At 43.0% G+C, this 12,197-nt stretch overlaps 2 protein-coding genes across 14 annotated transcripts in view; one reads left to right on the top strand and one right to left on the bottom strand.

Moving 5' to 3' along the window:
* Positions 1–2,827, bottom strand: part of WDR3 (WD repeat domain 3) — a 38,850-nt gene extending 36,023 nt beyond the window's left edge. Inside the window, exon 1 of one of the 5 annotated variants that reach the window (XM_086392110.1) lies at positions 2,691–2,827. The gene's annotated coding sequence lies outside the window, so the exon portion shown is untranslated. The other 4 variants (XM_086392109.1, XM_086392111.1, XM_086392112.1 and 1 more) reach the window with 4 other exon arrangements.
* Positions 2,607–12,197, top strand: part of GDAP2 (ganglioside induced differentiation associated protein 2) — a 79,472-nt gene continuing 69,881 nt past the window's right edge. For 6 of the 9 annotated variants that reach the window (XR_015160806.1, XM_086392117.1, XM_086392115.1 and 3 more), the window contains exon 1: positions 2,607–2,794. The gene's annotated coding sequence lies outside the window, so the exon portion shown is untranslated. Of the gene's footprint in view, positions 2,795–2,848; positions 4,023–12,197 lie in introns of those variants that run through there. The other 3 variants (XM_086392114.1, XM_086392119.1, XM_086392116.1) reach the window with 2 other exon arrangements.

Below are 12,197 nucleotides of genomic sequence, written 5' to 3'. Positions count from 1 at the left end.
ACACATTCTCCTTGTTTGGGCTCGCAATATAAATGTTGCACTCTCCCTCACCACAACCCCATGTCAGGAGATTAGCTTGAGTGCTCACGGGTGAGCGATCAAAGTTTGGTGTGGTAACAACTGCACTAAATCAAATTCACTGGAAACACTTGATTATGGAGGAAACAGACAACAGGGAAAGGAGATAACAAGCTTGTCTACTGTTTGGAAATGTGAAAAGTAGTCCCTGAAACACCTGTGCAACTAAAACCCACAATACTAAACAGTTTTTCGGAGCTGTTTTTTTGTTGGTGGTGGTGGTTCAGTTTGGTTTAATGCTACAGGGTGTCTCTTTCAGAGTACAACCTCTTGTTTTAGTCTACTTTAACAGCGAAGTATTCAATGTTTTTGCTAATATTCCTCTTCAATGATATTTTAATGACCACCCACTGGCTTCATTTTTCTTCTAGGAACCAACATAAAGGCAGTTAAAAATGAAGGAAAGATAATATTAACATGGCAATAATGCTCTTAACCTAGGCCATTTGATCAATTCTTTCCCAATTCGTCTTATTCTCCTGGCCCCAGCCCCTTAACTGTAATTGATTCTTGGTAGTCTCTGGCCAGCCACCACAGTATTTCCCCTGGAGACTTCATATAGCATGCCTAGGCCCAGAGACTCCAGCATCTCTATTTCCAGTTCTGCCCACAGACAAATATTAACTACAGAGCTCTGAGAACTTATCAGACATCTCCATCCAAATACCTTCCAGTGTCACATTTAGTATGTATAAAAACAAACCTAACTTGCTTCCTGAACCCTATTAATTTCTTTTCTGACTCTGCGACACTCAACTCTCCAAGCCATTTAGGTGCAAAACTTTGTAGTAACCTGTGGCTCATTAATAATATTATTTAAGCAACCAATACTTTAAGAGTGCTTACTATCTGGTAACTAATACATAAAATGTATATAGCTGAGTAAACATGCAGATAATTACATATAGTAGTTGAGTTATTTAAGTGGATTAATACATGTAAAGTGAAAGTCACTTAGTTGTGTCTGACTTTTTGTGACCCCCATGGATACAGTCCACGGAATTCTCCGCCAGAATACTGGAGTGGGTTGACTTTCCCGTCTCCAGGGGACCTTCCCAAACCAGGGATCGAACCCAGGTCTCCCTCATTGCAGGCGGATTCTTTACCAGCTGAGCCACAAGAGAAGCCGGAGAAAACCAGAGTGGGTAGCCTATCCCTTCTCCAGGGGATTTCCCAACCCAGGAATCAAACCAGGGTCTCCTGCATTGCAGGCAGATTCTTTACCAACTGAGTAAAGGCTATCAGCGAAGCCCTAATACATGTAAAGCACTTTTAAAAGTCCTTCACAATTACCTTGCACAGTACTATTCTTACCCCATTTTACTGACAAGGAATCTAGCCAGAGAGATGCGAAGTAGCTAGCCCAACATCATTCGGTTCATTTTAAATGCCAAAGCCAGGTTAGAATCCAAATTCCAACAAATTTCTTCTTTTAACCACTAAACTACTTCTCTTTGCCTATGTCCTCTCTTCAGAAACTTGTTTCTCTGAAGTAGGATCCTTTCCCTCTTTCCACTTCTTTCTGTTTCAGCTCTTTATCACTGGGTTCCTGCACTAATTTTCTATGTAGCACTCCCACCTCCATGCTTTTCATTCTTTCCTTTTTAAAAGTCATTAATACTACCCGACTAATCTTTCCAAACATGCTGTTCTACCCCGAAGCCCTTTAAGGGCCAAACCACAGTTCCCAAGAATTCATCCTACCTATTCCTCTTTACATCTCGCATAACCTTGTCTGTCAGGCTAGTTGGTGTCCCTCCTTGTCCTGTTACCCTGCCTTCCTTTACACTGTACTTAGAATAACGTGCATTCTCCCGTCTACCTAAGTGTTTTCCTCTGAGACCCACTTCCTTCGAGGCTAAAGTCTTTGTATTGTATCAATACTTCCACGATCTTTCATACAACTTAGTACTGGTCACTTGTGTCTCACACGCATATATTTCTACTCTTTTGGGGAAAAGTTCACAACTTAACCTTTCTCTATGCTCCTTTCTCCCTGCTTCCTAACCCATAGTACCCTAAAACATGCTTCTATGATGCGCTGCAAGGCTGGACCGCGGTAACAGACCTGTCAGACTTCTAAAAACCAAGTCTTTAGACAGGAGAGGCTGAGGTGGGGTTCCGGACACCCACCACGCTGCCAGAGCATCTTTAAGCGAGCCCTGCAGGTGCCGGTCAACTCGCTCCACATCTCACCGATGAACCTCGGGCGTTCGTCCGCGCCCTCCCCTCATAGAAATTCAGGTGCTCCTCCACCCTCAAGACCGGCCCCAAATCCCCCTGCTTCGTCTGCTGCTAGGACCACGAAGGCCTCTGCCGGGACCAGACAAATCCAAGGAGCCGAGCAGAGGCGTTCCACCGCAGCGCACCTACGGTACCTACCTGGGCCTCCACGCGGCTCGGAGCAGATTAAACCCGCCCACCGAACGCACCCCTTCCGGGTACGCTCACGGACCCTCTTCCGCCCAACGTTCCCTTTGCCTTCTGGGGGAAATGACGTAAAAGCCGGGCTCCGATTCGTGAGCACCAGCCGGGAGCGGAAGGCGGTGTTTCGCAGCTCACGGCTCCTGCAGCTGGTCATTCCAGCCTCTTGGGACTTTGGCTCGTCTTACCTGCCTAACGCCTGGCAAGGGCTGTCCGGCGATGCAGCTCGGCCACTGTCCACGAGGAACTTAGCCCGTCACGCCTGCCGCCCGGATGGAACCACCGGAATGCTGTGAGAGGCGGGACGGAGGCCGGGAGGAAAGGCGGGGCGGAGCGGGCCGGGGTCGCTGCGGGCGGCGGGAGGCGCGCGGGACTTGGCCCCGGCTGTGGGAGCGGGAGAAGGCTGGTTCTGTCCGTTCTCAGCAAAAAAGAGCCTGGTGCTTCTTTTGCTCGGGTTCCTCTCGCCCGAGGCGCTGTCAGGGACAAGTTACCCACCAGAAGATAAAGGGTAGGCAGAGTCGGGCACGAGGAACTGTGCTGCTGTTGCCCTGGGGGAGACGCGCGCCCTGGGGTGCAGATGAAACTGGGCGGCCGGGTGCCCTGCTGGCTGTAGCCCCAGAGTCGAGTCTGTGTGGTCGCCCGTGTGGACTGGGCGTTCCACGAATCGAAAGCGGCTCGAATCAGGGCTGAGTAGGCACCGAGCCCAGGATGCTGAGTTGTCTGGATCCCCGCAGTCCCTGGAGTGACATTGGTCTGGCTTTCGGTTTCCGCTCCCTGGCCGCAGGAGGGGGAAGTGACCAGCGCTGACTCCTCCTTGTTTGATAATTGAGGCTTTAGGTGCTCTGTTACCAAGTGGGAATTAGCTTTTCTCTCTTGTAGTTCCGTCCGATTTATTCTTGGGCTGCCTAGAAGTGTTCTGCACAGGAATGAGTTCTGATGTTTGTAGCTGTGGAAAATTAGAGTTAACATAGAGCTATATAAAATAAGACTGTCCTTCACTTACTGTACAGGATAGCTTCAGCCAGCCTCGAAATTAGGCTTTTACCTATATTATCTGATTTTCTTCAGGCGTCTCTTGAGTTTTTAAGACATGATCACCTAGTCTGCTGTATTCAAGATAATTGCCATAGTAAAGAATGGATATGATCAGGCTGTAAATAGATGTAAAAGTGTAGGTGTTTGAAAGCTTACTGTGGGTTGGATGAATGAGGAGGGAAGTAATTGTAGCAATAGACTATTATTTCAGTAAGTTTGATGAGGAATGGAGCCTTTAGGTGAACGTATATGGGAACCTGGGCTTCCCAGGTGGCACTAGTGGTAAAGAACCCGCCTGCCAGTGCAGGAGACTTAAGAGAAGTGGGTTGGATCCCTGGGTGGTGAAGATCCCCTGGAGAAGGAAATGGCAACCCACTCCAGTGTTCTTGCCTGGAGAATCCGCATGGTCAGAGAAGCCTGGTGGGCTCCAGTCCATGGGGTCACAATGAGGCGAACACGACTGAAGCGACCTAGGACGGATGGAGGTATGGTTAATATGTCTTAAGGTGATGTGCATTATATCACATACATGAAAATGTGTGTATTTATATATATGAAAAATAAATGTGCTTCACTAGTCTAGATTCAGTCTCGATGATACCCTTTGGATTATCTGATTCTAAGAAATCTATTTTACAGTTGTAAATACTAAATAATTTGTCTATAGACATGGAAATGTCTCTTAAATGTTCGATTTTGCCTCATATACTTTGGGTTCAGTATTCTTGATCTATTAATGTGCCTGATTTATGGGCCTCCCTTTATCAGCCATCTGGCAGGTTCCTTTGTGAGTTAAAATATTAAACCATGTTCATTTTTGTATTTGAATGAGTCATGATTTTCTGTCTTAAAAATTAATGTTATTAAATATGGGGAGGGACAACCACAAATAGAAAAAATAATTTTAATAAAAGTTGTTTTAAGATCAACTATGAATGAGTGCTAAGATAATGCATCTTATAAATTCCCAATACACCACTTCAAGAGCATAAACTTAGTTTTCAAAGTTTCAGAATTGCTCAATGTATTAATATTGTAATTGAAACATAGTAAAGTTCTTTTAATATAAAGTTGGTAGTACGAACTCACCATTGGAGCTTGTGCTTTGGCTGGTTTTGAATGATGGTGTTAGATTTGACCTGGGTCACTGACACAGCTTAGAATTATACTGTATTTATTGTTGACATAATTTGACTGCTTCCATTTGTTCTTTTGTCTAAAAAAGTCATTCTTTCTATTTGCATAGAATGATTCTTAAATATAATAGATTTGGTGTTAGGGTAGGGGTATTGTGCAGAAGTATCTAATGTATCCTGAAATTTAAAATATTGAAATACAAAGACATAAAGAATGGTAAACTTATAATTTATGTAAAAACAGTGAAATAGAGCTGGGAATTAGTGGAGATCAAAAGCACAGACCAGCAACTCTGTACTTTTATACAGGCCTGTCTAATCAATGTAAGCATTTTGAAGAACAAGAAGACAGATTTGGAGTTCTTTTCTCTTTTAAATGATATACTTTTCTCCTTATTCAGGCAAAACATCGGGTTTTTTTGAGACAGTGATCTAAGATGTTCTGCCTGATTCTGCACTGTCTTGAACATTAAAAATTTGATCTCTCTAGACAATCCGGTTATTCTTATAGAGCACTATTTAGAGGACTTCTTAAACTAGAAGATGACAAGGTTTTGAGAAAAAAGACAAGCTACACTGTAATAAGAACTATTTATACTCATTACAAATTTGAATTATAAAAGATACATTGTGAGTTCTCTTTATCCTGTCAGGTACCTGTACCTGGCAGGTACAGTGGCACCCCACTCCAGCACTCTTGCCTGGAAAATCTCATGGAGGAGCCTGGTGGGCCGCAGTCTATGGGGTCGATAAGAGTCGGACACGACTGAGCGACTTCACTTCACTTTTCCTTTTCATGCATTGGAGAAGGAAATGGCAACCCACTCCAGTGTTCTTGCCTGGAGAATCCCAGGGATGGGGAAGCCTTGTGGGCTGCCGTCTATGGGGTCGCACAGAGTCGGACACGAATGAAGCGACTTAGCAGCAGCAAGCAGGTACTGAAGACAACCCTTAAGATAGTATGGCTAAGGAAGTAGGTCTGATTCTGGAATCTTCTGTTTGTTCTAGGTAAACTTTCAGATTCTGGGACATAAAAGTCTTGCTTCAGGAGCCTTTTTACTAAGGTTTTGTGTTTGCTTATGAACCTGTTTAAAATACAGAAATGATCAATTGATTTTCAGTAGAAAGTCCCCCTCTTCTTTAATGCTTTCCAAAATTCTGTATGTGTGTGTGTGCTCAGTAATGTCTGACTCTTTGAGACACTATAGACTGTAGCCCACCAGGCTCCTCTGTCCATGGAATTTTCCAGGCAAGAATACTAGAGTGGGTTGCCATTTCCTACTCCAGGGGATCTTCCTGACCCAGGGATCAAACCTGTGTCTCCTGCACTGGCACATGGATTCTTTACCACTGCGCCAGCTGGGAAGCCCTCTGAAGTTCTGTATACAGCTATAGATTGTTTTAGCCTTTCTCTCCTCTTTCCATCACCTGAGCACTCTGTATTCTTTTATCAGTGGGATTACTAATTGAGTCTGGAAAACCCCTCAGATTTATTTCCAGATCAGTGCTTGTATGAGCTCATGTACTCACAGTTTGGTAAAAGGGTGTTTATCTTTCTCAAAGGGGTCTATGATCCCAAGAATGTTAAGAACCCCTGTTCCTGAAGGATCAGGGATCAGTTTGTCCTGACTAGCTTGGCTTTGCTGCTCCATTTGCTTTATTGCCAAGGTGTGTGTGGTGAGGGAAGGGGGGATTTAAATCTCTTTTTAATGAGAAAAATATGTTTCTGTTTAGAGACGGAACTGAAAAAGAATTCACCCTTTGTTAAATACCATGATACTTTCATATAATGCCATTAAACTTTGCCCTACAGTAAGAGCTCTGAATATTTCTTACTACTTGTTTATATTATACTGACAAGATGTGGTTGGAGATATAGGAGAACCACCAAAGTGTACTATCAAAGAAGATAATAGAGTTTCAAGAAGGGAATAATAAATAGCAGGTGCAGCTAAAATTTAATTAGCTCTTGAACTTGACATTTGGAGAATTATTGTTGACCTTGAAGAAGCAGGTTTAGTGTTACAAAGATGGAAGCAGAACTGCAGTGGGTTAAGTACATGGAGGAAAAGAATTTAGAGCTGTGAAACAGACTACTCTTAAAAAGTTAAATGGGGAAATGTGGAGTTTGTTGGTATTCTGAAGAAATGGGGTTAGAAAAAAAAATTGGAGTAGGAGACTCAGGGGAAGGAGAATCAGATGTTGTGAAGGGAAACTCGATGTTATTACCTTCCCTTAGAGGAGATCTAGTCAGGTGCAGTAAAAGGCTTAAATGAAGGTGATTTGGCAAGCTTAAAAGTGTGAAATACACTGAAAATCCCTTGCAAGTTGAAAAGAGTGAATGAAGATAGAGACATTTTGATTTGTAGAGAAGGTAATTTGAACAATGACTTCTCTTTTCTCAGAGCATCAGGAAAAGAAGGGAGGCAATGTGGTATGATGTAATGGAAATGGCATGGGTTTTATTGTTAACTGGTCTTCCATCTGGATCCCAAGGTACTGCTTACTAGTTCTGTTACCTTGAGCTGGTAATTGAATCTCTGGTTCTTGAGGCCCTCATTGTAAAATAAGAGTTCTTTTGAACTGTGGTGTTGGAGAAGACTCTTGAGAGTCCCTTGGACTGCAAAGAGATCCAACCAGTCCATCCTAAAGGAGATCAGTCCTCGGTGTTCATTGGAAGGACTGATGTTGAAGCTGAAACTCCAATACTTTGGCTACCTCATGCGAAGAGTTGACTGATTGGAAAAGACCCTAAAGCTGGGAAGGATTGGGGGCAGGGGGAGAAGGGGATGACAGAGGATGAGATGGCTGGATGGCATCACCGACTCGATGAACATGGGTTTGGGTAGACTCTGGGAGCTGGTGATGGATAAGGAGGCCTGGCGTGCTGTGATTCATGGGGTCGCAAAGAGTTGGACACAACTGAGCAACTGAACTGAATACCTACTTTGTGGGATTATTGTAAAGATTAGAAAGCATATTTCTAACAGATCTGGTACCTCATGGCTCATACCTTCCATAGTGGCCTTCTTTTGTTTTAGTGTCTTAGGCTTTTTGGTACCTTTTTGGTACCTTTGGTACCTGCGGGGCTCCCAGATGTCCGCTTTCTGCTGTCTCTAGAACTCTTCTGCTACTTTTGGTCTCAACTCTCACTTTCTGGAAGAGACATTCTCTGCTTCTTCAGCCTAAAGAGCCTCCCCTTCTTTGTTGTAGCAATATGTATTTATTGCTATGATTATAAGTTTGTGCGATTTTTGTGGGGCTGTCTTTTCCACTAGAGACTCAGCACTTAATAGTGCTTGAATGAATGAATGCCTGGGACATAATAGGCAAATAAGCATTTATTACCTCACAGTTTTTATGGGTCAGGAATTCAAAAGTTGATTAGTTGTGTGGCTCTGGCTCAGCATTTCTCATGAGGTTGTGGTCAAGATGTCAGCTGGGGCTGGAGGATGCAAGGTGATTCATTCTTGTGTCTGGCAGTTGGTGGTGGTGGTTGGCAGGAACTCAGTTTCTCCACACAGGGGCCTTTTCATGAGCTGCATGAGTGTGTCCCCAGATCACGAGAGCGTACTTCCCCAGAACAGGCAGTCCAAATGAGCATGGCGGAAGCCACAGTATCTTTTATGACCCATCCTTGAAAGTCACAAGCTGTCGTTTCTGCAATATCCAGTTGGGTACATTGGCCAGCCTTATTCATAAGGAAGAGGTCTACACAGGGGCATTCATATCAGAAAGCAGGTATCCTTGAAAGACATCTTGAAGGCTGTCTACCACGGATGCTGTGTGGAGTAGCACAGTCATCCAAGAATGACTCAAACAATTTTCTCTCAGTGTTGATGGAGGGCCCAGCTGACACAAGAAAACATGCATTTGTTTTGACAGCAGAGAGAATACTTTGTGATTTTTCTTTCCCTAGTGGCACAGGAGCAGAATCAGAGAAAACAGATGTTGGGTTGATCTAGGTGTTTTAGGGATTAAGGAATCATTACAAGGGCAGACAAATAACAGTGTATCTTAGTTCAGCAGTTTGTGTCTGGTTTATCTGGTGCTCGTTAGGGAATCTTTGACAGCGTCTTGATCTTTGCTACATGTGAAAGCATCTGTATCTCAACAATGGTGCAGGTGATTTTCATATTGACTGAAAGGTTATAACACGCAGCATTTATTGTGCCTCGCTTTGTGCCAGGTGGTCTGCTGTGCAATTTTACAGATGATAATCGTTTAATCCTCAAAAGAACTGTCATTCTGACTCTTTTAGAAATAAGAAAACTCTGCTTCAGAGTCAATGATCATGAAATTATTAGGTGGTAGGTCTTAGACCCAAACTCAGGCCTGATAACAGAAGTCTGAAGTGTTAGTCAATCATGTCCAACTCTTTGTGACCCCGTGGACTGTAGCCCACCAGGCTCCTCTATCCATGAAATTCTCTAGACAAGAATACTGGAGTGGGTAGCTATTCCCTTCTCCAAGGGATCTTCCCAGCCAGGGATCAAACCCAGGTCTCCCGCATTGCAGGCAGATTATTTACCATCTGAGCCACCAGGGAAGCCCCAGAGCCCAAGCTTTTACCAGCCTACTTCTACCTCAAAGTGCAATTTCATCTGGAAATTTTTACCTTAAAATACTAAATAAACTGGATTCAAATTGTATTATATGTACCTATCATAGAAAAAAAGTAGGAACTACATCAGATTTTGAAAGTTTTTTCTCCCCTTTTTGGTATTTTTCAAGTGTTCTATGAGTGATATGACTGAGCGACTTCACTTTCCCTTTTCACTTTCATGCATTGGAGAAGGAAATGGCAACCCACTCCAGTGTTCTTGCCTGGAGAATCCTGGGGACAGGGGAGCCTGGTGGGCTGCCGTCTATGGGGTCACACAGAGTCGGACACGACTTAGCAACTGAACTGAACTGATGAGTGATTATTACTTAGAATTGGAGAAAAAAGTTATTTTAAAGTAAGTGGTTTTGTCCTGTAATTTGATGTTCAAGTTTGCAAAATGAAAGTAAATTTTTAATGGATTTTTAAATATTTTGGTTAAGTTTCAGCATGAGTCAGTCACCAAAAATCTGGATAATGTTGGGAAAGTATGAATTTCTACAGGGTGTCTTTGCGTTGAACTGAAAGCAGTTCAGCCATAGACGGTGAATGTAGCCTTCACATTTACTCTATTCAGTTGTCCAGTTCCAGGCTGAATACTTGTGAACAGATCAACAGGACTTGTGGTTGCCTCTAGTTTCCTCTGGAGTAGGAAATGGCAACCTACTCCAGTATTCCTTCCTGGAAAATTCCATGTACAGAGGAGCCTGGCAGGCTACAGTCCACGGGGCTGCAAAGAGTTGGACATGACTGAACACACACATACAAAAACACACATTCTAGTTTCAAAGGCTGATTGGACAGGACTGAACATCAACTTCTAGATAGAATTTGTTTCTTTATTTCAAAATAACATCAAAGCAGTACTTAAATGAGAATAATCCTCTGATACAAAATTGGGCTTCCCTGGTGGCTCAGATGTAAAGAATCTGCCTGCAGTGCGAGAGACCTGGGGTCAGTCCCTGAGTCAGGAAGATGTACTAGAGAAGGGAGTGGCTACCCACTCCAGTATTCTCCAGCTGTCACACACAGCTGAGTGACAAACACTTTCACTACTTTCCTAATCTGCAAGACTTTTCTGAGATTGTTATATAAAGGAACACATTTCCTCCCACACAGTGTTGGTACAGGAATTAGAATATTGTATCAGATCTGTAGTTCATCCCAATTAGTATCCCATGTCTCTGAGCAAGAAACATCAAGAAATTAGGTATAGAGGGGCATGCTTGTTTTCCTTAACTCTTAACGAACATTAGGATCATACAGAAAAACTCCTCAGGAAGTTCACACACCAACTGTCATTCCCTCATCATCTGTCTGCTCTCCTGTATGTACAGTGTTACCAGCAATCTTTCACTTACCAAATGCACTAATTTTTAGTCCTATTCCTCCATCTTTCAGTAGCATTTAACCCTGGATGATCCTTCTTGAGCATCCCATCTAAAGTTGTTTTCTTCACTTAGCTTTTATGTTACCACACTTTTCCAGATCTTTCTTCCATTCTTATCAATCCTTTTCTCTCTCTCTCTCTCTTTTTCACTTTTCTTCTTTTCCAACCTCCAAATTCTGCCTTAGGACTGAGTCCTTGGGTCTTTTCTTTATTTGCATTCTCTGTCTCTGTGGTCTTGCCCAGTTCCCATAGGTTTAAATAGCATCTATATGCTGAGACCTCCGATTTTACAAATTTAACCTGATTTCTTCTTTGAGCTCTAGCCTCAGGTAACCAACTGCATGTCTGATACAAATACTTGAGTATATATGGGCATTTCAAACCTAACACATGCAGAAACATAAGGAAAAAAAGACCTTGATTATTACTGCACCTGCAACCTACTCCAGTCTTCTCTTTCTCTGTAAATAGCATTACCATCTATTTGACTGCTCAAGCAGGATATCTAAGAGTAATCTTTGTTCTTTTCCCTCACCCCTCAGGTGCATTTAGAAGGTCTTGTTGACTCCGTCTTGAAAATTCATCCAATTCTAACCATTCCTTACCACCTTCATCACCGTCTCACCTGGATTACTCCACTTGTTTTCTCCCGGTCTCTGCATTTACTCTTGCCCCCACTCAGTTTCACTGTAGCTAGAGTAATCTTTTCAAATATTATTTATATTAATCATTATCTTTATAGGGATCTTCTAATAGCGTGCCCTTATTTGTGTCAAGATCTAAACCTCTTATCATGACTTATAGACTGATTCATCTGACCTCTCCTTGCTCAGCAAGTTTCATCACCTGCTACTCACTATCTAGCTCATTCTACTCTAACCCAGACCAGCCTCCACACTTTTCCTGGAACAGAGTACCTTCCCTCCTGCCCTTTTGGCCTTTGTACTTGCTATTGCCTTGGTCTGGCACACGCCCCTAGAGCTTTACATGGCTTGCTCTCTCACTTTAGCTCTCTGCTCAAATATCACCTTTTCCTCATAATACTTATTGCCTCCAGCCATTCTGTTAGATACCTGCTTGCTTGCTTGCTTGTTTTTCATGTCCTTTCAGGGAAGCACGAGCTCTCTAAGGGACTGCTTAGCAGGGACTGCTGTATCTTATTCTTATGTCCCCAGTGACTAAAACAATGCTTGACACCTAACAGATGCTTCCAGAGATTTATTGAATGAGTGAGTGTACCGTTTTACTGAAACAGCTGTTTGACTTATTGGCAAATGAAATATCCTTTTCTCATGTTAAATTTCCCGTGAGCTCTCTGTGGTACTTGACGCTGTGTGTCTTCCTGTCACTCTTCTTTTTTAATTTCTACATTTCTCTACAACCAACCTCCTACCTCATCAGTGTCTCATACCCTGTATTCTCTAAATCATCAGATCCTGTTAAGGCTTCCTTCGTATGTTGCCTCACAAATCTATGCTTTCCTCTCCTCCTCCTTCTCTACATAGTTGAGACCTTTGTTATTTCTTACTAC

Source organism: Bos grunniens, chromosome 3, assembly GCF_055505025.1.
Source record: "Bos grunniens cultivar Pamir isolate PY7600 chromosome 3, Bosgru_T2T1.0, whole genome shotgun sequence".
Classification (NCBI taxonomy): domain Eukaryota; kingdom Metazoa; phylum Chordata; class Mammalia; order Artiodactyla; family Bovidae; genus Bos; species Bos grunniens.
The sequence above is the reverse complement of the archived record's forward strand: the minus strand, read 5'-3'. Positions and strand labels throughout refer to the sequence as shown.